Genomic DNA, 24,615 nt, shown 5'->3' with positions numbered 1-24,615 from the left:
GGTCTTTTCTGATTCTGAGCATGTTCTTTGGGTAATTTTGGCTGGCAACTTTGAAAAGGCACATGAGCCATCCTTACAGAGGCCATATGACCTGACCAATAATATACAGCAACTCAGCTACTCATCAAGGACTTCAGTGATTAAAGGAACTGATTCTCTGTTCCCTCATTCCTTCTCCTTCTGAGACTGGTGCTAAAGGACCCCTGTGCCTTCTCATCCCTGCTGCAGGGCTTGGCTACAACCACCGTATTTCATGTATATCCAGAAAGGTGAGCTGTTGTTACTTACAGATGAACTGAGTTTCCTTATTGATAATCTCTTTCATTTTTCCCCCTCAGCAAACCTAACTGTAGCATATCCTTCTATTTGCTACCATTGAATCCTTTCTTCTTAGATAGACTGTAAGTCTTCAAAAGGCAAAAGGCTCTGAACTGCTTATTTCAAAATTGTAATTAAAGTTTGATTCTAAGCCCAGGTTGAGGTGTAAAAACCATTGAATATATCTTTCATCAGCAAGGGAGAAGTACTGCACAATTCTAAAAGGCTTGTCATCTTCCCAAAAGAATTTAAAGCATCATACCACAGTGATATATGCGCTCCCATGTTTATAGCAGCACAGTTTGTAATAGCTAAATCTCGGAAACAGCCCAAATGACCATCCACTGGTGACTGGATAAAGAAGATTTTTTTTTTTATAAAATGGAATACTACTCAGCCATAAAGAATGATAAACCAGAGACATTTATAGCTAAATGAATGCATATTGAGGCCATACTCTTAAGTGAAATAAATAGGACACTCGTGTAAATACTGAATAGTCTCTCTGGTGTGAGAAACTGAAAGTATAAATGAGGTCCAAAATATACAATAGATAATGTGAAATAGGAAGCAAAGTTTCAAAGGGGAAGAGGAAGGGGGGCGTGGAAAGGGAAGAAGGGAAAGAAAAAAAATATGAGAACAGAAGAAAAAACAGAAACAGAGCTTTTGTAAATAGGGAGGGGTGAGGGGAGAAATGGAGGGAAGGGGAGAAAAAACAAGAACTAAGATATATGATGTACAGGTACAAATTCTCAGTGATGGATGTGATCATAATGTATACCTAAAATGTACCATTAAATTTAATTTAAAAAATAAAGAAACAATATGGGTAAAATAGCTACCACGGAAGGCTATTTAAAAAAAAAAACTCTTGTCCAATTTTGCTGCTATTTAAGAAGTTATTTTGGGATTAAAATCCATTGATAATCATTACTTTTGAACCTGTACTCACATTTTTCAAATACATTTAAATGTTACATCTTTATTTCCCAGGAGGAAGCTAAATTTAGTCAATATTTTTCTAAGAAAACTTTTTGATCTACAATACTATACTATTAGTAAAACTTTAAATTATATAACAATGAAGTATAATCATGAGATAACTAATTGCCAAAAGTTTATCTAGATTTACACAGCAAAAATCATTTTAATAAGAAATAAATTTATGGGTGTTTTTATTTCCACTCCTCTATCAATTTTGGTTTATATAACTTCAAATTTTTCAGTTGTACAAATCAAATATTTTCACAGAAGTAGAGAATAGAATAGTGGCCACTGGATCCTGGGAAGGGAGTGGAGAGTGGAGAGATGAGAGGTGAGGTAGAATGGGCATGGGGTGAAATTGGATAGTGAGAGAAATAAAATGAGAAGAAACACAAACACCCAAAGCAGGACTTTCATTAAGGGACAGAGCTGCCGGGCTGTCTGGAACAATGGTGAGAACAGCAACCAGGGTTTGGCTGGATGAGGTTTATAAGGGCTGGGGGAGTGTGGTGGAGGCAGATGATTGGCTACAACTGGGGGAGAGGTGGGAAAAACCAGGTCTTTGTTCTCTCTGGAGTGACTCATTTTCTGTAGGCCAGGGCCATTTTAGGATGCAGGGTTGTCAGGGCCATTTTATCTACCAGAGAACTCTATCATCCCAGACTCTTGATATTATTGTGTAATAGGGGCAGAGGTCTCTTTTCTGTACCTGCTTCCTGCTGGCACAGGGGCAGCGATAAAGGGTAACAGGTCTGGGTCCTATGTGATGGTGGTGTGATCTCCCTTGGCGAGAGGTTGATAACCAGCCATAATGAGTTCACCCACTGTCTGATTGGTAAAGGCCCCCAACTGCTCCTGCAAAAACTTTTGAAAACAATGAAACAGGCAGGGTCCAAAAGGTAGGATTATGCAGAGGATAGTGAGGGGTCCCAGGAAAGGAAGAAACCAGGGAAGTCATTGGTTGAAGTAACCTGGTAGAGAGTGTAGCTGGTCTAGGTCTCGTCTACAATTTTCTATATGCTCCCTGAGCTCCTTCACCTTGTTTCCAACAATGCCAGACTGACTGACAAAATTACAGCACTCTTCCCCTAGAAGGAGGCATGGTCACCCTCTTTCTGCTGTTATTGTATCTAGAGCTCGTCTATTTTGGAGTACCACAGCTGCCAGGGAATTGATTTGGGACTGCCAGGTGACCAGAGAGTCAGCTACCTTTTATATCCTCATTTAGCTCTTGAGATAGGGAGTAATAGAAATGTGTTGATGTTGAGATTCCTGTGATCCCTGTGCCTATTCCTGCCAGAACTCCAGCTCCCATTAGGGAAGGGACTACAGGAAGGGCATGCTTGTTAAGATGGTGGATATTGGTTAAAAAAAAAACAATCTAGCACATTTGTTGTCGATATTATCTGTATGACCACTTTAAATTTGGCAGACTATAGGCAAGAATAAACAAGATTTTTAAAGAAATTAGAGCATGGAAAATCTAAGCATGAGCACACTAGAATGGAAGGGCAGGTTGGGGAGAACATCACACTTAGATACTGAAATAGTGAGTGATTGTAACCTGTTGGCTCTTAGATTTTTTATTAATAAAGGTTATCTATAAGCCTGATGCTTTGTTGTAAGTCTCTCTAGTTGTAAAAAGAGACAATTTGAAGAAAAAATCTCACTAAGAAATTTGAAACTCTACCTGAGCTCTTATAGATTTTACCATAGTTTTTAATGATGTATAACTGCAGTCAGCTACCAGTGCAACTGGAAACTGCCAGAAGGCCTCAGTGATTGGAGCCCCCTATTTGTATCTAGCTTTATTATGATGTCATTATTTTTATACCTCTTTTGGTTATTTTGTTGTTGTTGTTGTTGTTGTTGTTGTTGGGTGTTTAAGACCAAGTTAAAGTGAGACCTGTGTCAATTAATGTGAACCTCTTGTTATCTATCAAAGTCAGGTAAGCCTCCTCAGGCCATTATTTTGGAACCATGTGTAGAGCCTCTCTGCTCCTCTGTCAGTGTCAGCCGTCAGGATGGGTCATGGCCTTGGTTGACCATGTAGAGATTTTCTTTCTTGGTGACCCTCCTTTGGCACACAGTACTTTTGTCCTCTGGTGTCCAGCAATCTCACTGCTCAGGAGGTTGAGTGACTTAGGTTCCCTTATGCCTTGGATCTTTGTTGACCTTGAGGGGCTAGGGCCATAATATTGGCTGTCCTCATAGCCCAGTTACCTTTCTAGTTTTGGTCTCCAAACTTTAGCTGTTGAACACCCAGAAGAGAAGATCAATAACATTAGCATTGCAATAGGAGTACTGCACTCAACTGTTATAATCTTATCTGGATATCAACACTTTGAAATATAAAATATAGTTAGAAGACATTGTTATCAATCATGATTGTTGTCGTAGTTGAATTTTTGTAAAATGTTAACAGAGAAAAAAAAGAACTTTAAATCAAGAGCCATAAATAGTATTTTAACATGACAGTCATGATGACCTGATCTTTGTATCACATTTAAATGTCCATCTTGGTATGAAATAGCCATTGTTAAACATACTCTTTAAAAAAAAAAACACCAAAAATTTTTATCTCAATTGTTACCTTTGATAGGATATCATGTAAAGAAAATATCTCAGCCCATAAATGTACCTGTTATCATAAATAGCTGGAGTGTATGAAAAAGGCAAATACCTGAATCAAAAAGAGGTTATACAACATACTAGAGTACAGTCAGAAAGCAAAAATACATTTAGTACACCAGAAAATTAACAATAATAATTATCATAATTATATATATGAGACCTTATGCCCTTTAATTTAGTTTAGTATAAAAGCATCTTTTTAATAAAACCTTGTTATTGTTCTTTTTGTTTGTTTGTTTTATAGGAAATTTAATCTTTTGAAAATGACCAGTGTAAACATATAATAACAACATATTTAGAATTTATCTCTTTGATGACAACTAATGTAAATGTAGTATAATAACATATTTAAGTAATATTTATTGATGTAAGTCTTTTATAAGGCTATGAAAACTATTGGGTCAGTCTGTTGTAAGACAGAAAACTGTTGAGGTCCCCCTAGTGAACAAAGACTGGAAAATCTTTCCATGTGGCCGCTCCTTTGTTCACCAAGGGGAGCATGCCTTGAACTTAATAACCTTTATCTATAAACAAAATAGCTGTACAATTGGACAAACAAACATATAAGGCAATTTATAAAACTAGAATGTGCTCAAATATATTTAGCTCAATTGAATTATAATATCTCTTTATAATTTTTAAGTTTATAACTAAGACTAGTCAAAACTTTTTGTAAGTCAATTAACAGAGATTTCTCGTAGAATTAGAATCAGAAGGAATGAAAGCTCTTTATGCCTGTAAACCTTTTATAACAAACTTGAAACCAATAAGCAAACATACATATTTCGTTGATAAATCACTTCCACACAACTTCTCGACATACCTAGGCTTTTTGGTCCTGTCTCTTTATCCTTTTAAGAAGACAAACATACAAAATCCTTTCATATCAAAAGTATATCTCTTCTACTTATAGCTTTTTAAATATTTTTCCTCCATCTCACTTACTATAAACCTTCTATAACAAACTTGTCTTCAGCTGTTAAAATTTTAAAGTGTCCCTTTTTTCTTGTTCAAATGGTTACATTTTAAAATTTGACTAGCTGCCAACAGTAGTAACCTTGAGCTCTTCAACAACAAAGTACAGAAAAGAGCAAGTTAACCCTATAAGTACAATACAAGAATTTACAATGCACAAGAAATGTTTTAAGCACACCAATTAAACATTAACTCAAATTGAAACAGATACATTTATCAATTAGCTAAAATGTGTAACTTGATTTTTCTTGTAAAATCTCTTTATGTCTGGTAGAGCACAGTTACAATTTGTCTGGCTTTGTTTTGGATTCCAGAACTTTGCAGGCAGCATCAGGCTGATAACATAGCAGTGGCCTTGGCTCTCAAAGCCAGGAGTGTTTTTTCTCATTATTTTGCTTTCTTAAAAGCTATATTGAGGGGATCATGTTGGCTTGCCTGAGGACCCTCTTCAACTTTTTTTTAGCTTTTTTTTTTAATATCAGGGGCTGACTGAGAGATAAAGTGAGTGTTGATGATGATCATGCCAGGCTGGGAGGTAGGATCAACTTTGGTGTATTTCTGAAGGACCTCAGTGAGGTGCTACAGGAACTGTGCTGGCTTTTTTCATGGGTCTGAGTTATTTTTCTAATCTTATCAAAGTTAACAGACTTGTGAGCTGACTTTTTAAAATCTTCTATGAGGCAGAAAGTCATATGGTCTCTGTATCTGTACCCTCTCTCTGCCTGGCCTAGCTGAGAGTCCCATTGTGGATCTCCTCCGGGGCGGCCTGTGTTCCCACTGGCTTGGTGTTATCAGCAGCATGAAATTTACCTGCTGTGGTCTGGGCCACCATCCAAACTCTTTCCTTGTCCTCAATGGGAAGGGTAGAAGTGAGTATCATATAGATACTGCGTCAAGTCAGGTCATAGGACAGAGTTAAGTAATGAAATTCTTTGATATAGGAGCCAGGGTCAGAGGAAAAAGAGCCATGACGGGCTTCAATTTGAGAAAGATCTATGAGTGACAAAGGGACAGGGACTCCGATAATATCTTCTGTTCCTGCCACCTCCCGTGAGGGGGCCGCTGAGGGCACCAAGGACAATGAGCAGAAGGATTGGGCGGGTGGGGCAGGGGGCTTGGTTGGCCCAGTCAAAGTGAGTTGTATCTGGTTCTGAGCTGAGATTGGAAGTGGGGGGTGAAACCGCGTGAGCGAGGAGAATTTGGAGGGGGGAGCAGGACTGACAAAGAGACGGGCAGGTGCAGAGGTGGATGAAAGCCTGCACGTGGGGGATTTCATACCATTTGCCACTGCGATAACAGAAATGGTGGAGGTCCCGAAGAACATTCGGGTAGAACATTTCATTTTCTGACCATAGGGACCCATTATCTAATTTATATAGGGGCCATGTTTGGTTGCTGTAAAAGATGAGCCGTTTGGGCTTAATGTTGCCAGCGAGCCCCAGGGTTTTCAGGTTGGTTAACAGACATCGTAGAGGAGTTGAGCATCGGGGTTTGATTGAGCGGTTCCCATACTGGGAGGAGGCCAGATAGGTAGAGTGAGTATCAGAAAAGCTCCCAAGGAAGAGGGAGAAGCATCCTCATCCCCTTTGACACTCTCTGGAGAGAGAGAGAGCGAGCAAGAGGATCCGAGTCAATGGGGAGTTCCCCAGGGGCAGCGGTCCTGGCCACGGGCTGAGAAGAGTCGGTCTGACTTAGTGCTAAGATTTTTTTGAGTGAGAACACTGAGATTTTTTTGAGTGAGAGGCAGAGGACCAAGAGAGAGAGGCTAATCTGAGTACTCACCCAGGAACTGAAGGCCAGCGTGGATGTTAAGAGTCAGCAAGGGCAGGAGTGAAGGCTCCTGGTAGGGTGTTGGCTTGGCAGGGTCCGACAAGGGCAGTCAGGAGGCCAATCAACCTTGGCCAGTGGGGGGACCCTCGCAAAATCCCAATCACATCCCTCCCCGCTGTTCAGCACCAATAATGAGAGAAATAAAATGAGCTGAAACACGAACACCCAAAGCAGAGCTTTTATTAAGGGACAGAGCTGCCAGGCTGTCTCGAACAATGGCGAGAGCAGCAACCAGGGCTTGGCTGGGTGAGGTTTATAAGGGCTGGAGGAGTGTGATGGAGGCAGATGACTGGCTATGACTGAGGGCGAGACAGGAAAGAGCAGGTCTTTGTTCTCTCTGGAGTGACTGGTTTCCTGTAGGCAGGGGCCATTTTAGGATGCAGGGTTGTCCAGGGCCATGTTATCTAGCAGAGAATTCTATCAGCTAGGAGATGACTTTGCATGGTGTACTGCACAGTAGAATAACTATGACCGACTGCTTCACGCTAGCTAGTAGGGGAGATGGTAAGTGCTCTTAACACAAAGAAATTACAAATGTCTAAAATGATGGATATGCCGATTACCTCAGTCTGATCATTACAAATAGTGTACAGGTACTGAAATAGCACACTGTACCCTATAAATATCCACAATTATTATGTGCCTATTAAACACTAGAAATATATTTTACCAGTCAAATATTTAATCAATGCATTTTTACACTGATGTTAGTGTGTTCATTAATTTTTACTTTTCCAGTGCAGTAATATATTTATGGTAGTTTTACATCGATTACATACTTGCACATTCTCCCAATCCCTTGGCTCAGGTTCTTTGGGACAGTACCCAGGCCCATCCCAGGACTTTCTGCAGTGTCTCCTGCTTCCTCTTATACTCACTGTTTCCAAGAAGTGTGATACATTTCAAAGCATCCCCCAGACACTGTTCCCTTGTATCTCTGGGCTTTTCCACATTTCCTCCAGGGTTAATCTCCATGGTTCTTCTCTGTGTGCTGAAATATTTTCTTTCAAAAAGCAAATAAATGTAATTTATTCTACCCCCAGATAGCTCCTTGTCCTTTGTGCTACTACTCTATATATTCATAACATTACTGGTATTATAAAACTCATGTTGTAACTGATTTGTCTATTGTCTGTCTATCTCTCATTTAACTACCCTCCTATTCATCTATATCTATCATAAGCTTCTAGAGAGAAGCGGCCATATCCTGTTTGAATCCTCATAGTCTTGCATGGTACCAACAAAAGTATAACTATTTCTCAGTAAGGACATCTATTTTAAGTCTGAGAAGTGTGGCACAGATATTTCAACCCCCATCTTTCAGGTGATAATATGAGGGCTGGTTCCTCACCCACAGAGTGAATCCAAACCACCTTTGGCATCAGACAGAAGGCATCTTGGCAGCAGAAGAGAACCTGTCCTATGCCACCAATGCAATGCAGAGGCACTGTGTTTCACAGAGAGGCAATGGTTGTGCTTTATTTTAAGCATTACTATGGAATAAGTGCCTTTGTTCCACAGGAAGTAAAGGTATCCACTGTCCAATGAGCCTGTCTTCTTAAGTACTGTCCAAGGAAGTATTTGTCAAGATTACTGCACAATCTGGGTGCAAATAGACTTTCTGTAATCTACATTTATCTCCTTTAAGAAACTGTTTTAATGAAGTATGGTTGCCACACAAGAAAATGGTGTCATATAACATGTACAATTTGGTAAGTTTTGATGCATATATATCTCCATGAAGCTACCAAGACGTCAAGATGATGAGCATGTGCTTAATCTCCAGAGGTTTCTTCATGCTCCTTTATAAAACACCCTACCCTGAACCCATCTCCAAGCACTCACTCATGTGGGTTCTGTCGCTGTAAGTTAGTTTACCTTTTCTAGGGCTTTGTACAAATGCAATCATGCGTGCGTATTTTTGCTTGGCTTCTTTCACTTGGCATAATCATTTTGAGACTCATTTTTGCTGCTGTATATATCAATAATCATCTCTAAGGTCTTTTCCTCTTCTGTCCCAACATGATATCAGGAATGAGAGGCCACATGTTCTGTATCTGTTATCTTAAAACATCACCATCATCTACTCACATTTATATCGTTATCCTAACTCCCCCTTGTTGTCTTTGGGCATCAATCAAAATCAGTTTTTTGACTGTGTTGTCTTTTGAGATATAAATTTCTGGATTCAGTCATATCTCCTGGAAAAGAAGAATTTGAAAAGTGAGCCCCAAGTACCTGTGGAAGGAAAGTCATTGTAGGATTTGTTCAGATCCATGTGTCTTCCAGTGTTCTTAGTGGATTGTAACACACAATGTTTAGTGGGGCTTTCATAGGCTTCTCAGTCCTCTAATTCACCTCAGCTGAAAATTTTCCCCAAATGCTTCAAATAAATTTCCTCAGTGGAATCTTGTCACTACTCATGATTCATATTTTCATTTATTTGCATTATTTCTTCACATATTAGTCCTTAGGCTTCACCATAACATTGTCATTCATCCCTGGAACCAAAGAGAATGTAATGAATGCTTCAAGTAGAATGTATTCTACTTCATCTCAAATGCCCTTTCCCTTTTGACCTAATTTTGACAACTATTTACTTTCTGAATCTTCTCAAATCCATAAATTTTGAATTCAGCTCTTCTTTTCAAGAGCACTTCTTTATATGCTCTTGTTCCTGGCACTATTTTATACTCAGTACCACTAACTTGAAAATAAATAAGTAGAAGTAGAAGTAGCATTGCTTTTTCTTATCAATGGTATACAACTTTGATCCATTTTAAATTATCTCTCATTATCAATAATACTAACTCACTTGTGATCAGTGCATTGTTTTACAAAACTAGCCTCTGGATATCTGCCAGCCCTTCTTTCTCTTTATAAGAAGGGTAACGAATCTCTCTCTTGAGGCTAGGAAATGGAATTTAAAGTTTCATTTCTGTAATAATTAAAATATATTTCATGGCTTGGAGTAATTCCCCTGTGACCTCACACTTTTAAAAATAGAACGGCTTGGGCAAGTCACTTCACCTTCTGGGATTTTAATTTTTCATCCAAAAAATGAAGGGATTTGAAGTCAGTGATCTCCAAGTTCCCTTTATCTCCAAGTCTCCATGAATCTGTGACTCTATAACATGTGCCTTGCAGGAATTCTGCAAGAATTAATGTTTTTGAAATAATTTAAGAGTCAAGGATGAAAGGTTTTATGCTAGTGCCAAAATCTATTTTTATTAAATGAAGCATGCCAGGGAAGCCTGCTATGCCCAGTGACAGCTGCTATCAGTGGCATCCCCGGCACTGCCTGTGCCCAGCAGAGCTCCAGAAAGGGAAGATGGAGCCAGAATCATGGTGAGTAGGAACACAAACAGCCCTGAAGGCCAAACAGGAGGGAAACGATAGGGATACGCAGGCACAAGTGCTCGCAGAAAAGTCTGTGACAGGCTCCAACCTCGGTGGTCATCCTTGAGGAAAGGGGAGCTGGTGGCTCCCTGTTACCCACTGGCACGGGCAGCCCCTGTGACTGTCCTTTGCTCTGAACCCTTTCTTACCTGTTCTTTCTGCCTGGTTTGTACCAAACTCATCAGTGCACCCGATTTGGCTATCTGTGCACCTGAAATGGGGGCCCAACCATTGATGTTGATTAAAAGAAAACTTATGCATTATTCATTTGATTTTTCTTATTCTTGCTTCAGTTAACAGACTCGCAAAAGTATAGTAAATACATAATTAGCCCAGACTGAATCACTTACAAGCAATGGTTTTTTTCACCTGAGTTTATTATCTTACTAGTCTCTTAGTACCCCTCCGCACTGACTGGTTCAGGTGCAGGGGGTCCTCTAGCTGCATTGACCAAAAGCTTCAATACTTTAGCTCAAAATATTGAAGTGCATCATGCAGGGTTTAGGCATATTCCACCATGCCACCTGGGTGATGAAAGGGCTTCAGCCAGTCCCAGCCCCCTGCACCGGGGCAAGCAGCAGTCACCCCAACGCTGCTGCTTCTTCCTGGGTCATGGGCTGCGAGGCCATGTGTGTGATTCTGGCTGCCTGCTCCCCAACCTTGAAAACAAACAAGCAAAATGCCTCAGGCCATCAGACCATTTCCATGAGGGTAGGTACACATCAGCAATGTTAGGACAGGAGGCAAATGTAGGGTGTAGTCATTTACCCTGCGAGATCTTATCTAGGTCTTCCTTCTCTGTGTGTACTGTTAACCCGGAGATCTTGGCAAACAGGAGTTGTGCTTCGATGGGCCTGGGGTGAGTCTGAGGGGCTGGGCTGGGGTTTGCAGACCTGGTCTTAGGCAGCAGAGCTCTAGGACAAAGTTCTTCAAACCCCAGCACATAGCAGAGTCAGCAGAGAGCTTTGAAAGCACAGGCGGTAAGAACCCCACCACCACCCTGTCTCTAACAGACTTTCAGTGATGCTTGGTTGACTGACTGACTGAAGTCTTTGTTTTGAATACCACTGCTGTACACTCTCAGGTGCCTTGTATTTCATTTTTATTATGATCATCACCAAATACTGCATAAGGAAAATAATAATACTTCTGTTTCAGGTTAAGGATGCTAAAAGCTATAAAAATGGAATACATGAAAGTAACTGAAATATAGATATTTATCTATATTGCCTCTCTATTCAGTTATTCTAAATCAAATTCCTTTAATTTTGCCCAGAATTACCCTGCTCTTGGAGACCACCCCCCAGGAGATGTCAAGCTTTCCAAAAACAGGCACTCTCAGAAATTGTTTACTGTGTGATTTTCAAGGAAAAGCAAACAGACAAGGTAGTTAGGCCAGACACTTGTTACAACTGTGAACCTGGAAATATTGTTGTTACATTAAAGCTGTGGCAAAATGTGCATTGAAATATTATGGAAGCAAAAGATGACTGAACATGCAATTGTGACTTTACTCTGCCAAGAACGAGACGGCTGACCCAGGATTGGGGGGACAGTTGATGCACACTGCCTGTGACTTCTCTTAGTGACTTGGACCAAATATGGTGCCCGAGGCCTGCGGATGCTCACCCCACCACAGAATACTGCTGCACCTCTGACAGGCAGGCTGGGCACCCACTGCAACTTTATTTCCCCAGGAAATAATTATTTCCGCTTTTGGAGAACTTTTCCAGCATAGCATAGCAAAATTGTAAGCACTGGAATAGGTAGGTCTCAGTTCAAATTCGGGCCCGGGTCAGTATCACCAAGAGAATTGCAATGAGCCTGCAAAAAATGGCACCAAATATTCGTGCTCAACAGAGGAGCTATAAGACTTAGAGACCAAATAAGCTAAGTTCCCTTTACTTCAGCAACTTGCCCAGCTGGTGGCAGGTAGCAACATTTTCACAAGCTTCCCTGGGAATCGCTTTTCCTCCAGACAAACATCCAATGATCAAGTGAAAATAACAACTGTTAATTTATTATAAATATTGACAAACAGATAATAGAAAGTAGAGACTAAAAGAACTGTGTGCATTTCTAAATGCATATTTACTTGCTATTTTTCATATTTAAGTTTGAGCAATCTCCCCCCGCCTCTTTCTGCCTTGTTTAATGGTACTGGTAATGGAACCCAGGACCTTCACATTGATCTGCATCCCCAACCCTTTTTAAAAAATAGTTTTAGTTTGAGACAGAGTCTTGGTAAGTTTTCTAGGCTATGTTCCAACTTGTGATCTTCCTACCTCAGCCTCTGAGAATGCTGAGATAACAGCAGCACTGTGCTGCTACTACACCTGACTTCAGTTTGGAATTTATAACATAGAATGTACTACCCAGTCTAAAATTTAAACAGACAACAATGAACTTTTATAATAGCATAGATGCTGAATTAGCCAGTACACAGGTTTAATATATTAAGAAGTAACATATACTGAGCTGGACTGCACGTGGTGAAGCTGACATGAGAAGCCATGGAGAGTAATGACAGACATTAAAGAGTGCAGATCAGTGGAGTCCTCAGCCATGGGAAGATTCTCCATCAAGAAGGCAGATGGAGAAAACAGTGGTGCCTTAGTTCCCAACATCAATTGGTTCTGCACAGTGTGAAGAGTACCAAAACCCTGAGTATCAGACAAATTGTTTGGGCTGAAAAGGGCAGCAAGGCACAAGGCAGTTGATACTGACAGGTTCTAGATGGCTCATAGAATACCAAACAACAAGCACAAGGACAAAATTTTCATGTCAAACTGCACTGAGTACCAAATTTGATGAATTTGAAAGCTGTGAAGTGCCAAGGTATGGCTGTGAAAAAGAAAGAACACATAGCAATAAAAAAAGAGGACCACCAAATCACATGGTGGTTCAGAATGTGGGCAAGCCATAGTCAATGCAGAAGACAGAGATGTGAACATGTGAGACACAAAATTCCCATCAAGAGACAGGGGGAAGAATGTCAAATGCAACTGATATCTGTGCTGAATGCTGCCATGATGAAAAGGTTTTTCTCAACCTGCTCTGTGGAATTTCTGTTTTATTTATATGACTGAGGAAGGGAATTGACACTTAAGAACAAAAGCACCTATAAAATATTGAACAAGAGAGCAATTCAGCAGACAGTTGTGCTGATGAGTGCCAGAATTAAGCCAATAATCTACATGTTTACTTCCCAAAAATGTTTAGTACAGTCCAATGATAACTTATATGAATACAGTTGTCAGCTGTCTACAATGACCATATGGCTAAATGCATCAAAGTGTGTTAATGTTTTTTCCCCACTCACTGGACTCTGTTAGAACAACAATTTTGGTGGATATGGCCAGAAGGCTCTCCACTCTCTGGATACAGACTAACAGGCTTTGTACCTGGGCCACCACTTCATTCGTGATCATAACTTTCTAGGATTTCAGAGTCCAATATTACAGAATGTATTGAATAAACAATATTCAAGACATCCTTTTAGTGTATGTCCTGGTATTAGGACATTGTGAATTCTGCTATTATTGTATTTACTTCCTATTAGTGTTTTGGGGATTTCTAGCCTTGGTACAATTAATATCACTCCATGTGGTATCAGGATTTTATCTTCACCATGGGCAAGTTTTCATCAGAGTGATGATTACCCATGTTATTTAAACCAGAGATGTGAGCAAAGATTATATGTTGGTGAAAAAATATACAATTTCAACTTTGAGAAATTTCTAGTGACTAAGCTAGCAATCTTTTAGTCTCTCAAACACTTACTGGTGTTCTTACAGTATATGGTGAACTTAGTTGGATGTCTGCTGATTTTCAGATCACAGCTTTTAGAAGTCACCTTCCACAACTTAGATTCATATTTACACAGTCATCCAAGCTTGTCAGCGCTCATTTTAAACACTGCTTTTGTTGGTCTATTCCACAGCCACCCTCACACAATCAAGGAACTGTCATTAGAAAGAGAGCAAAAGGTCAATTGTTTTTAATAGAAAAAGGAAGCATCTTAAACTATAAATCACTAGCTCATTTCAGAAATTGGAATTTTCATGAAATAGATTTTCTTAATTCCAATCAAAATATTTGTTGCACAGCTAAGAGGGACAAATTAATCAGTACTGAGGAGACTCATCCTTCCAGATGGGGTGCATGAATGGGTATCTGTGATGACCTCTAAGAAATACAACAGGAATACTTTGTTTTATGAGCTCAGCTAAGCATAGCTGTTACCCCATGAGGCTCCATAAAGGAAATGTCAAGGCAATAATTACCTTGAAGCTTTCTATGTTGATGGTTTTGTAACCTAACATGCCCACTCAAAAATTTATTTCAATTTTTGAAATAAAATACAATTATTGGTTGTAAGCACAATTTGTGTAGCCAAGTGGGCAATATATTATAAAATAAAGCTAATATTGTTACTGATAACTCACTTGTCTTGATATCAATATGTCCTATATGTTGCATGCTTTATCTGAAATGTAACTGCTTAAATACTAATGTAGAATAACTCCACTGGGAATAGAGATGTAGAAACGCTGTAATTGACCCTTGTCTTAGCTGCTTAATTCATAATGACTGAGAGATGAAGGAAATGCTAGGTCACATGACAGCAGGCTTTTTTTGGACAGCAATGGCTTTTCTTCATTTACCTTATCTGCTTTCTCTTTTAAATCAATATGTATGCTTTGAAAGAGATACACCTGGATTTGAATCCAGGCTCTGCCATCTAGTGGTTACAAGACCTTAGGAAAATTATTTACCCTCTTGAAGTCCCAATTAATTCTTCTGGAGCATGATACAATTAACATTTTCTACCTAGGGCTTCTGTGAGGAGCAATAAGAGAGTGTATGCAAAAGTCCTGGCTCTTAGTAAGGGTTGCATAAATGTTAATTATTATGATTAACACTATTGACATTACAATTGCTTTACAACAGCATTGTAATAGACAACTTTGCTTTAGTAAATTTGTTATTTTATTGCTGAAAAATATGAAAGAACTGATTTGAGTACATGTCATACAGGGAAAAATAATGAGTGCTAAATATCAGGCTTGGATTCAGACTGCGGATGGTATTGTATAGACTCTAGGAGGAAACACTGAAAGGAGTTCCAGAAGCTGACACCAAGTCCCATTTTACTTTTTCTAGACTGAGCCCAGTCCCGTCCTGATTGCTGTGCCAATCCCTGCATGAGTGAGGACATGGCATGGGAGGGAGAGGAAGACACACAGGGAGTGGAGCGGGCAGCAGCTGCCCGGCTCCCAGGCCAGGGTTTTAAATGCTAGAGTGGTTCCATCTCTGCTGAAGTCTGCTCTAGAACCCTCAGGGGTTTTTTGTTGGGTTTTTTTTTTTTTTGTATTTAAGATGTAATTTTGAAACTGTATATAAGGCATGATCGAAATATATAGTAAATGTTTCAATTAAAAATTATTACAATAAAAGACACATTGCCATGAATCACCCACAAAATCCTCTCCTCCTACTTCAACCACACTTATTCCAAAGTCCTTACCACTTTTAGGAGCAGATCTGGAATTCCTTGTTCCATAATGTGTTCACAGGTAAAATCAAAAATATGGCTAATGTGCTACTGAGTGCCATCCAATGGACAGGCAGGCTCATAAAAACATAACCATGTGTCTCCATCCATCTTATTCACCAGATACGGAACTGTGCAACTTTTGACTCTTGTGCAAAGTCAAATGACCATGAAAGGTAAACCTTTCGAATAAATTCAGGACAATGAGGGAGCCACAACAGGGCAACTAAAAATACAAATGAGGACTTCCAGACCTGCCTCAGAAAATGGCAAGAATGATGGAATGTATTCAGATCAAGATGGAGTACTTTGAGGGGGATTTATGGCAGTGTTTCTCTTGCTGTAACTTTTTAAGAAAATTAAAGTCACTTTTTTATTATACCTCATAGCAACTAAAGATTTATACTACTAAAGTTTAGTTACTGCATAACTAAAGAGATTCTTCTTATTTGCTCTTAGAAAAGAATAAGAAAGCTGGGTGCAATGGTGTGTACATGTAGTCTGAGTTATGTGAGAGGTTGAGGCGGGGGGATCGCCTGAGCTCAAGAGTTTGAGGCCAGCCTGAGCAATACAGTAAGACCACCATCTTAAAAACCAAACGAACAATAACAAAAATGCTAGGGCACATTTTAACACTTGCAGGATGATTAAAACAGTGTTTCATACCAAAAAGAGTCACAGTGGAAATATTTCATCACCAAATGTGATGTTTTTCTCCACATTCTCACTTTATGAATCAAACTCCTGCCCAAATAAAATAAGAAAAGTTAAAGGGAAATCATACAAATATTATTTTTCATTTGCATTATTCTACGCTCCCCCACTCACAGTGGACATGGAATTCTGAGCTCATTTGTAAGCAGATTTGCTCTGAGACATACATGAATATGTCTTTTGCTTTCCACTTCCACAGTCCTCATTCTGTCCTACCATTCCCTCTGAGGATAGCAGAGCAAAAGCAAAATGGTAAATAGTTGACAGTTTAAGTTTCTTAAAATTATTTTTCAATGAAGGACACATTTCTAGATTTGGAGCTCTACAACCTACAGCCCACAGGCTAAATTCATCCTGCTATCTGTTTTCATATAAATTATAAGCTGTGCAGGATTTTCCTTTTTTAAATAGCTGAAGTAAAATCAAAATAAAATAGTAATTCATGTAATGGGAAAATTCAGGTGAAATTCCAATCTTAGCATGCATGATTAAAGTTTTATGAGAGTGCAGCACTGCTGATTCATCTGCACGCCATAGCTGCTCCTGTGTCCCTGTCACTGCGGGGCTCAGCAGCCACCACAAAGCTTGTGTTCTGCATTCTCCTGACTTTGCTCTGCTGCATGGTCCATGGCAAGTCGCATCACACCGTTGTTGTTCCACTGCATTCCACATGCCATGAATAACACCATCCCATAGCATTTTTATGACTGTTGTAAATCGTATCAAAATTGAAAAATGTGGACCCTGAATTTTGCAGTTACATGGGATAATGGAGTACAGATTATCTCACTGACAAATTAAATGACAAAATAAAATGTTTTAAACAATGACACCATAGCTATGTTAAAAAATAAAATGCTGGCAATGCCAAAATTAAGCACTCATCACATCTTTAACTCAGACAACAGCAACATTTGGAAGAAGTAGATGAGAATATTAAAAGAACCAAGAAAATACTAGTTTAATACTAGCTGAAGTAGAATCTGCTAGGATGTGATTCCACTGATGATGGTGAAAAATATGTGAGGGATAGAAAGAGATTACTTTTTATAAATTTACAGTTTGTGAAAATATCAGGTGTCTAAAGCCTGAGGTCATTCATCAACAGACTCTTCACAGAAAACATCTGAAACTGTGGTGTGTTCCCTTCACTCCTGTGAACTTAACCGTCAGTTGAATTTGAGCTCAGAGCCCAGAGTGAATGTTTTCTGAATGAGTTCATTCAACCACTGTCATCAAACACTGAGCAGTTTTGAAATTAGCTTTTCCTAAGGAGCTGATAGTGTGACCAACTAATGCCCATATTGAAATGTATGCGTCCGTAGTCTCTTTCACAACAAGGGAATTTGTTTCAATCAAATGTATGTCAAATGCTCTAGATGCGTTGCACTGTCAAAAGTGAAAATATTTAGCTAGATCTTCATTCTTATGCAAACTGATGAACTACAGTTCTGAGAGAAAACACACCTACTGCAGCATTTTCCTGGTTGTGATGTGTGTATTCACATTTCAGTATCCATTGAGCCACATTAAAAGCAAAGAATCAAAAGGCCCATTCATCTAGGAGAATACAGAGATGCTTCCAAGATATGAATATGCTCAACTAAATCCTATGCCTATATTGTTATCAGTTCTTAGCAATGCCTGTATAACAAAAACCTTTCATAGATGAAATATGAAAAATATCATTCCAGATCACATTAAGAGATGAACATTTGCCATTTGATACCAGAGGAGACTACATTTCAACCTAATGCATATTTTTTATCATTACTATAACAAATTGCCACAAATTTAGTGAGTAAAGACAACTCTTAACTTATCTCACCGTTTGGTAGGTCAGAAGCCTAAAGCACAAAATGCTTACCTGAGTCCTCTGGGTTGTCTACAAGGACAAAAGTAAGGTCTTAGCAAAGCTGGCTTCATCTCCAGAGGCTCTGGGACTGATTTTCCTTCTAAACTAAGATTTTGGACAAACCTGATAGTCTTCTCGACTACCATTATCAATGTGATGAGTGCTTAATTTTGGCATTGCCAGCATTTTATTTTTTAACATAGCTATGGAGTCATTGTTCAAAAAATTTTATTTTGTCATTTAATTTGTCAGTGAGATAATTTGTACTCCATTATCCCATGTAACTGCAAAGTTCAGGGTCCACATTTTTCACATTTTTTAGTCTTCTCGACTTACATTATCATCCTCATAAAACCTACATCTATGTAGGAAGCAGAAGAGATTACCTCCATGCAAAAAGATAAAAACAGCACTAAACTTCACTGCTGTTTGGCAAAGGAGTGGAGCACGGAAAAGATGTGATCCCACAGAGGGAGATTTCACCTCCACTTCTGTAGGTGTCTACTGGTTGTGCCTGTGTTGACGAAAGAACTAAGTATCTAGATGTTTACATGTTTTCTGGACATGTACGGTGTGTTACTGCATGCAAACAGTCAGGTGGAACTTATTTTTGAAATGTTTCTACTTGAACATTAACTCATTTTGCTTACATTCCTTTTCCTGTCTGAAAGGCTATTTCCCAAAGGTCACAGCAGAATTATTCGCTTTGTTTGACAGGCTGAAGACCAAATTTTTGAATGTCAAACGGTCTGAGTTTGTTTGTTGTCTAATGACATTTCACTTGTTTTTTTTTTTCTGAAGATATCTTTTTTCCCTAGCAAGAAAACTATATATGAATTAATCATATGCAGGTTCTATGGCACCAGGAGTTCTTTCACATCTTCCCTCTCTCTTTCTGTACCATTCCAAAAGGAAGAAAAATCATCAGGACAGGTTGGGGGGAAAACTATGAGATCATTTTTATTCTCTCCCCCTTCTCTTTCTCAACCCCCTTCCCATCAACGTACATGTAGCAATTCCCCAAAATGAATATAATCATGTGGTACACATGTATACTAATTTTTAAAAATGAGTACAGCCATCAATCCTTTATTATTATTGTCTCACATTGACTATGAATCTCTCTCCACCTTCATCCATGTGATCTACCGCAGTGCCAACATGAAGAAACCAGCAACAGGAGAGCACAGCTCCTGGCTCTGGTATGGCAGCCTCATCAGGTAGGGTGGGGAGGGAGAGAGATGCAACCCATGGAGGGGCCTTTGGGCAGGGGGGAACTCACAGATGGATGGCCTAAACCAGGCGGGAGGAGGGCTGGACCACTAATACTTTTAGAAAGAAAAAACGTGCCTCCTTCATGGGTGGGTTTCTCCTTGGGTGCAGAAATAACACTAAAAAACTACGCTTGCTAATCCTCAACCTGAGCTGAATACAAGCACAAGCTTGCTGGAAAATATGTATAAATTTCCAAAACACAGTATGAGAGAAATATATTATATATATTTAAATAAAGCTTTGTTAGACACATTTCAGAAAAAAATAGAATTCCTAGAGGAAGGAAGGTAAGAATGGAGGAAAAAAGAGAAGGAAGAAGGGAAGGAAAATTGTATAGAAAAACCTTCCGTTATTTGGTAGGACAAAACTGATTAACCTGTATTACGTTTGGATTTAAAACAAAAGATTTACAGAGTTTGGGTGAATGATCATGCGACTGCATTGAACAAGTGCATTAATGTCATCTAAGTGTGTAAGTCAGGAAACTGAGGCTCAGAGAACTAAGCATCTGACCCAAAAAAACCCAGGAACTGAACTGTATCTAGCCTAGAATTCCCCCCTCCTGTGTCCAGGCAGTGGTCACTTGGGGTCCCACCCTGCAGAAGGAAGAGTAAATAAATCCAAACTTCTTCCCAAGTCTTGGAAGCTGATATTGACCAAGACATGCACAAAAGATGAATCTGGTATGAACTAGGGAGCACTAATAATTGTGTTGCTACGAATTGGCCCCTAAATGCAATGCTTTGGGCTCTACATTCAGCTTCATTGTAAATTGGACTTGCAAGAAGTAGCATGTGGTTGATATCCACTTATGTTTTGGTGAAAAGTTAAGTTTCTGTACATTGATCTGGAATATTGCTAGCAGATGCCTTCTCAGTGTACAATTGTTCTTTCTAATGGTTCCTTAATAGTATTTAACAGTTTTTCACATGATCAAAATTAAGCAATGATGCTTGTCTTCCTTCATTTAAACCATCTAAAAAAATTTTTTTAAAAATAATAATAAACAAAAATTAGTATGTTTTTGCTATTGAAGAGCAATTTAAAAATTAGCCATTAAGCCAGATTTCCCACTTGTTAAAATGTGAAGCTAAGTTACAGGGACTATAGTGAACTGTGAGGTAAGACATTAGAGTAATAGGCGTCAATATAAACTTTGTTCAGTTTATGATAGCCGTGAATGAACTTCGATGAACTTCTTGTAAAACATGTGTACACACTGATTTGAACACATCCTACTCTGTCAATTGGGAGGGGTTAAAGCAAAGACAGCCCAAAAGCAACCAGGAACTTTAGCCCCCAAATATTTGTTTCTAATATTGTTCTCAAGCATCCAAGACTCCTTGGGAAAATGGTTCCTCCTAGCTGATCCTAGAAAGACACAAGATGAGCCTGGAGTATAGGAAGAAAAGGACCAAAGGGGTAGGGGTAGTGGGAGGGGCAGGGGAAAGGAAAGAAGGGAAAGGAAAAATGATGAGAAATGGAAAAAATGGAAATAAAGTCTTTGTAAATAGAGAAGGGTGGAGGGGGTGAAGGGAGGGCTAGGAATGGGGAAAAAATAAGAAAAAAAAAGAAAAAAGATGAGCCTGGAGTATCTTGTAATACCAGAAATCAAAGAATAATTTTTAAAAATTAGAAAAATAGCCATAATAGTCGAGTATGTTGAATGAACACAGAAGCCCACTGCAAGAGCTCCCAATGGCTAAAACTGAAAACATGTGAACAATAAAAATAGTATTGAATTATAAACCAAGGTAAAAAAGAAATATCTAAAAGACATTTATGAGTCTATATCAGTATAAGGATGAATTAACAGAGCTAAATGTGGTGCCCCATGCCTACAATCCCAGCACTCTGGGAAGCTGAGGCAGAAGGTTCAAGTCTAGCCTGGGCAACACAGTGACTTAATAACACTCTATGTCAACATAAAAAAAAAAATCAAAAAAGGGAAGGGGAGGTAGCTCACCATGAAGGCCTTGGGTTCCATACCGAGTATAACAACAACAAAAAGAATGAATAGAATAGACAAATCGTTGTGCAGAATTAAGAATCACATACTAGACTTCAACCTGAAGGAGGAAGGGGTGGACCCAGCATCCACTCATTGGGCATAAGCTGTGTACCATGATTCCCTCCAAAGAACACAGTAGGAAAGGGGATAAAACCATTCTCTTCAGGGAGAAGCCTGAGGAGCACTACTTCAGGACAGTGGCTGGGTTTACAGAAGGAACACATCAACAGTGTATCCTTGATGTAATGAAATTGACCCTTTAAAATCTGGCTCTTCCCCTCTAAACTCCTACACCCAGTCTAACCCTGAGAGACATATCTTGTAATTCTTAATCAAGGGAAACGCTACAAAAAAATAATACTCCTCAAAACTGTTCAACTAATCAAAGATAAGGAAAATTTGGGACACTGTCCCACTCAAAAGTGGTGGAAGGACACGCGACAGCTGTATGTGATGTGTTGTTCTGGATGGGACCCCCTGTTGGGAAGAGGACAGAAATAGATGCTGAGGAAACATGAGCAAAGTGTTAAAGACAGTGAACAAATGCTGCTTCATGGACGATAACAAATGGACCACACTAAGGGAAGATTCACAATAGGGGAAATTGGATCGGGGTAGAACAGAACTTGCTGTTCTGTCTATAAATTTTCTACAATCTAAAACTGTTCTAATATTGAGCAGTTTTTTTTAAAAATCACCATCAATCCAATCAACTAGTGATAAACAAATATTTTCATGTAGGCTGCATCTTTTGTTTTGATGTGTATAATTTTGTTTTTCAGAGTGGTTTCATACTGTATACAATAATTTTTAACTTGACATTTAGTGAATGTATTTCCATGCACTGAAATTCTGCAACACTATTTCTTCAATTCTACAACACTACGCCTTCAATTATGTATTGGTCTCTCTGTTTTCCCCCAATTTCACTGAATTTGCTGGGGAAAGACCTGTCGGACATGGAAAGAATACAATGAAATGATTCTGACATTATCTATTGGAAAGAGGAGGAGTAGGCCTAGCCACCCTTAACGGGAAACATAAGAGCTGAGAAAGGAAACAGCCAAAGGAATCCACTTCAGCTCTCCAACACTTGGTGTCCTTTTCATAAAAGGGACTAGATGACTTATTCAAGTATCCATTCCTAAAATCTTTTACTGTGTATTTTATAAAGACTATTTCTTTAAAAATTTCATGTAGAGGTTAGGACCTAGCGTAGTTAATATAATAAAGAGGGGATGGAGAGGTTTCCTTTTTGCTAGATAGCCCAAATTCCCAGCTCGTGGAGCACTAATGGAAGGCGTGATATGAAACGACCAGGGGACCTGGCAGTTGGATTGGAAGGGCACCCCCCGACGGAGAGAAGGCTGTGAATGTGGCCAGGAGACCGAGCTCAGCGGAACAGGAGAAGCAGGATAGCAAGAGAACATCTTTCTAAAAAAAAATCCGGTAGATTCCTAGGGGTGGAGAATGCTGCGGCCTCGGCCAGATGGAGACCCAGCAAGGACGTCTTGGAAGCGGCTCTGCACTAATTGAATGGTCACCAATGTGACTTTCGATTTAGTAGGCTGTATGTTTTGCTGAATCTTACTGATAACAGCGTCCTCCAGATTCTGGTCCTCAAGTATCGTCCCCAACTCTGAGCCGGCTGCTCTCTCACGGAAGAATGAATTCCCCCACGGAGAAGCAGCGTCTGAGTGTGGATGAATCCTTCCGCTGACGTGCACAGAGATGCACTGCTCCTTGCTAAGTCTTACGGACGCAGATCCTTCCGCAGTCACTAGTAAAGTCATTCCAAAAGGAAGGGAAACTTGGAAAAGCAGGTCTCCTGCTCACAATCACACTTCAGGACTGGTTCGCATGATTTCTTCATATTTTCTCCACGACGTGAACTTGAGGATGCCCCAACAGGTAAATAAATAAAACACACAAAGACACACTTACAATATGAACGTTTTACAAGCCGATCTGGTCTGCAGGCGAGTTCTGGCCGTCACATGGGGTGAGGCGGTCTGGCAGCTTTCCTCCTGGGTGGTGTGTAAACCCTGGCGCCCCCAGCCCCGATCTTCACCCGGGAGGACCAGGTGTGTGTTCGAAGTGCTGGATTCTGGAATTCCTCCTAGGAGAAAATGAGCCTACAGAGAAGGCTGGAAAGGTCCACAGGGGAGGCAGGAAAGGTGAGTGGTGGTTGGGGTGAGACCCACATTAAGGGCGCCTGTCCTGAAAAGCTCAGAAAACAGCTGAGGTGTTCACGGGACCACACCTTGACGCGGGTCTCCACGTTGTGACACGCACCGTAGCGCGCACACACCCGAGCATACACGCGCACCCACACACGCATGCACAAGCACATACCCTCGCGTACACAGGTGTGCACACACGCGCACACCTAGGCACCCAGCCTCCGCGAGGCGCCCCATGGACCTGGTCCTGGGAGGCCAGGACGCCCGTGCTGTGGTGTAGAGAAGCGTCACCTTTCCCCTTCGTCTCTGGCCGACAGCTGAATGCGGACCGGGGCTGCAGCCCAGTCGGTGCTCTGTCCCCAGCTCCTGTCTGGCGCCCCGGAGGGAGGGAACCCGACCGGAGGACAGCCTCGGCCTCCTGTCCCGGGTCACCGCAGCCGCCCTTCGTGGCCACGTGTGCGCCTCGCGCGGGACAGAACGGCCGAGTCCGGACCCGAAAGTGTACTGCACAGCTACAGTGCATCGAGGTGAGGAGGGCAGGCCAGGGCTGGGGTTTGGAGTTAAAGGTCAGAGGTTGGTGGGGCGGGGCGACCAGGGTTCTGCTGAGCCCCCGGCCGGCCGCGTGGGGCGCCCTGGCCAGATGGGAGGTGGGATATGGAGCAGGGCGCTTAGGACCCGGGAGGTTAGGAGGGGAGACGTGGGCAGGAACCACGTGGAGTGTTAGAGTTTGAGGTTTTAGGAGGGTGGGGTAGGAGTGGGCGGGGTGTCCGAGGTTCAGGGGGTGGGGGTGGGGTGACTTGGAGTGCCCGTGGTCTGGGTGTGGGGATCTGGGAGGCGAGGTCTTAGGGGTGGGAAGGGGGTATGGAGATTGGGGGGCGGA

The 24,615-nt window shown here is 40.6% G+C and overlaps 1 long non-coding RNA gene across 3 annotated transcripts; it reads right to left on the bottom strand.

The window, feature by feature from the left end:
- Window positions 1-6,723: 6,723 nt before the first annotated feature.
- Window positions 6,724-24,493, bottom strand: LOC147825544 (uncharacterized). Of its 3 annotated transcripts, none has more exons than XR_015440272.1 (5): window positions 23,144-24,493; window positions 9,100-9,242; window positions 8,833-8,942; window positions 7,620-7,744; window positions 6,724-7,158 (listed from the first exon to the last, which is right to left on the bottom strand). It is a non-coding gene; the product is annotated as an uncharacterized LOC147825544 (long non-coding RNA). The 3 variants fall into 3 exon arrangements; XR_015440271.1 differs by lacking the exon at window positions 23,144-24,493 and adding an exon at window positions 13,924-15,435 and having other exon boundaries at window positions 6,724-7,145; XR_015440270.1 differs by having other exon boundaries at window positions 6,725-7,145.
- Between the last annotated feature and the right edge of the window lie 122 nt (window positions 24,494-24,615).

This window comes from Heterocephalus glaber, unplaced genomic scaffold, assembly GCF_053883595.1.
Source record: "Heterocephalus glaber isolate CG9 unplaced genomic scaffold, H.glaber_assembly_v1.0 deba00001497, whole genome shotgun sequence".
Lineage (NCBI taxonomy): Eukaryota > Metazoa > Chordata > Mammalia > Rodentia > Bathyergidae > Heterocephalus > Heterocephalus glaber.
The sequence above is the reverse complement of the archived record's forward strand: the minus strand, read 5'-3'. Positions and strand labels throughout refer to the sequence as shown.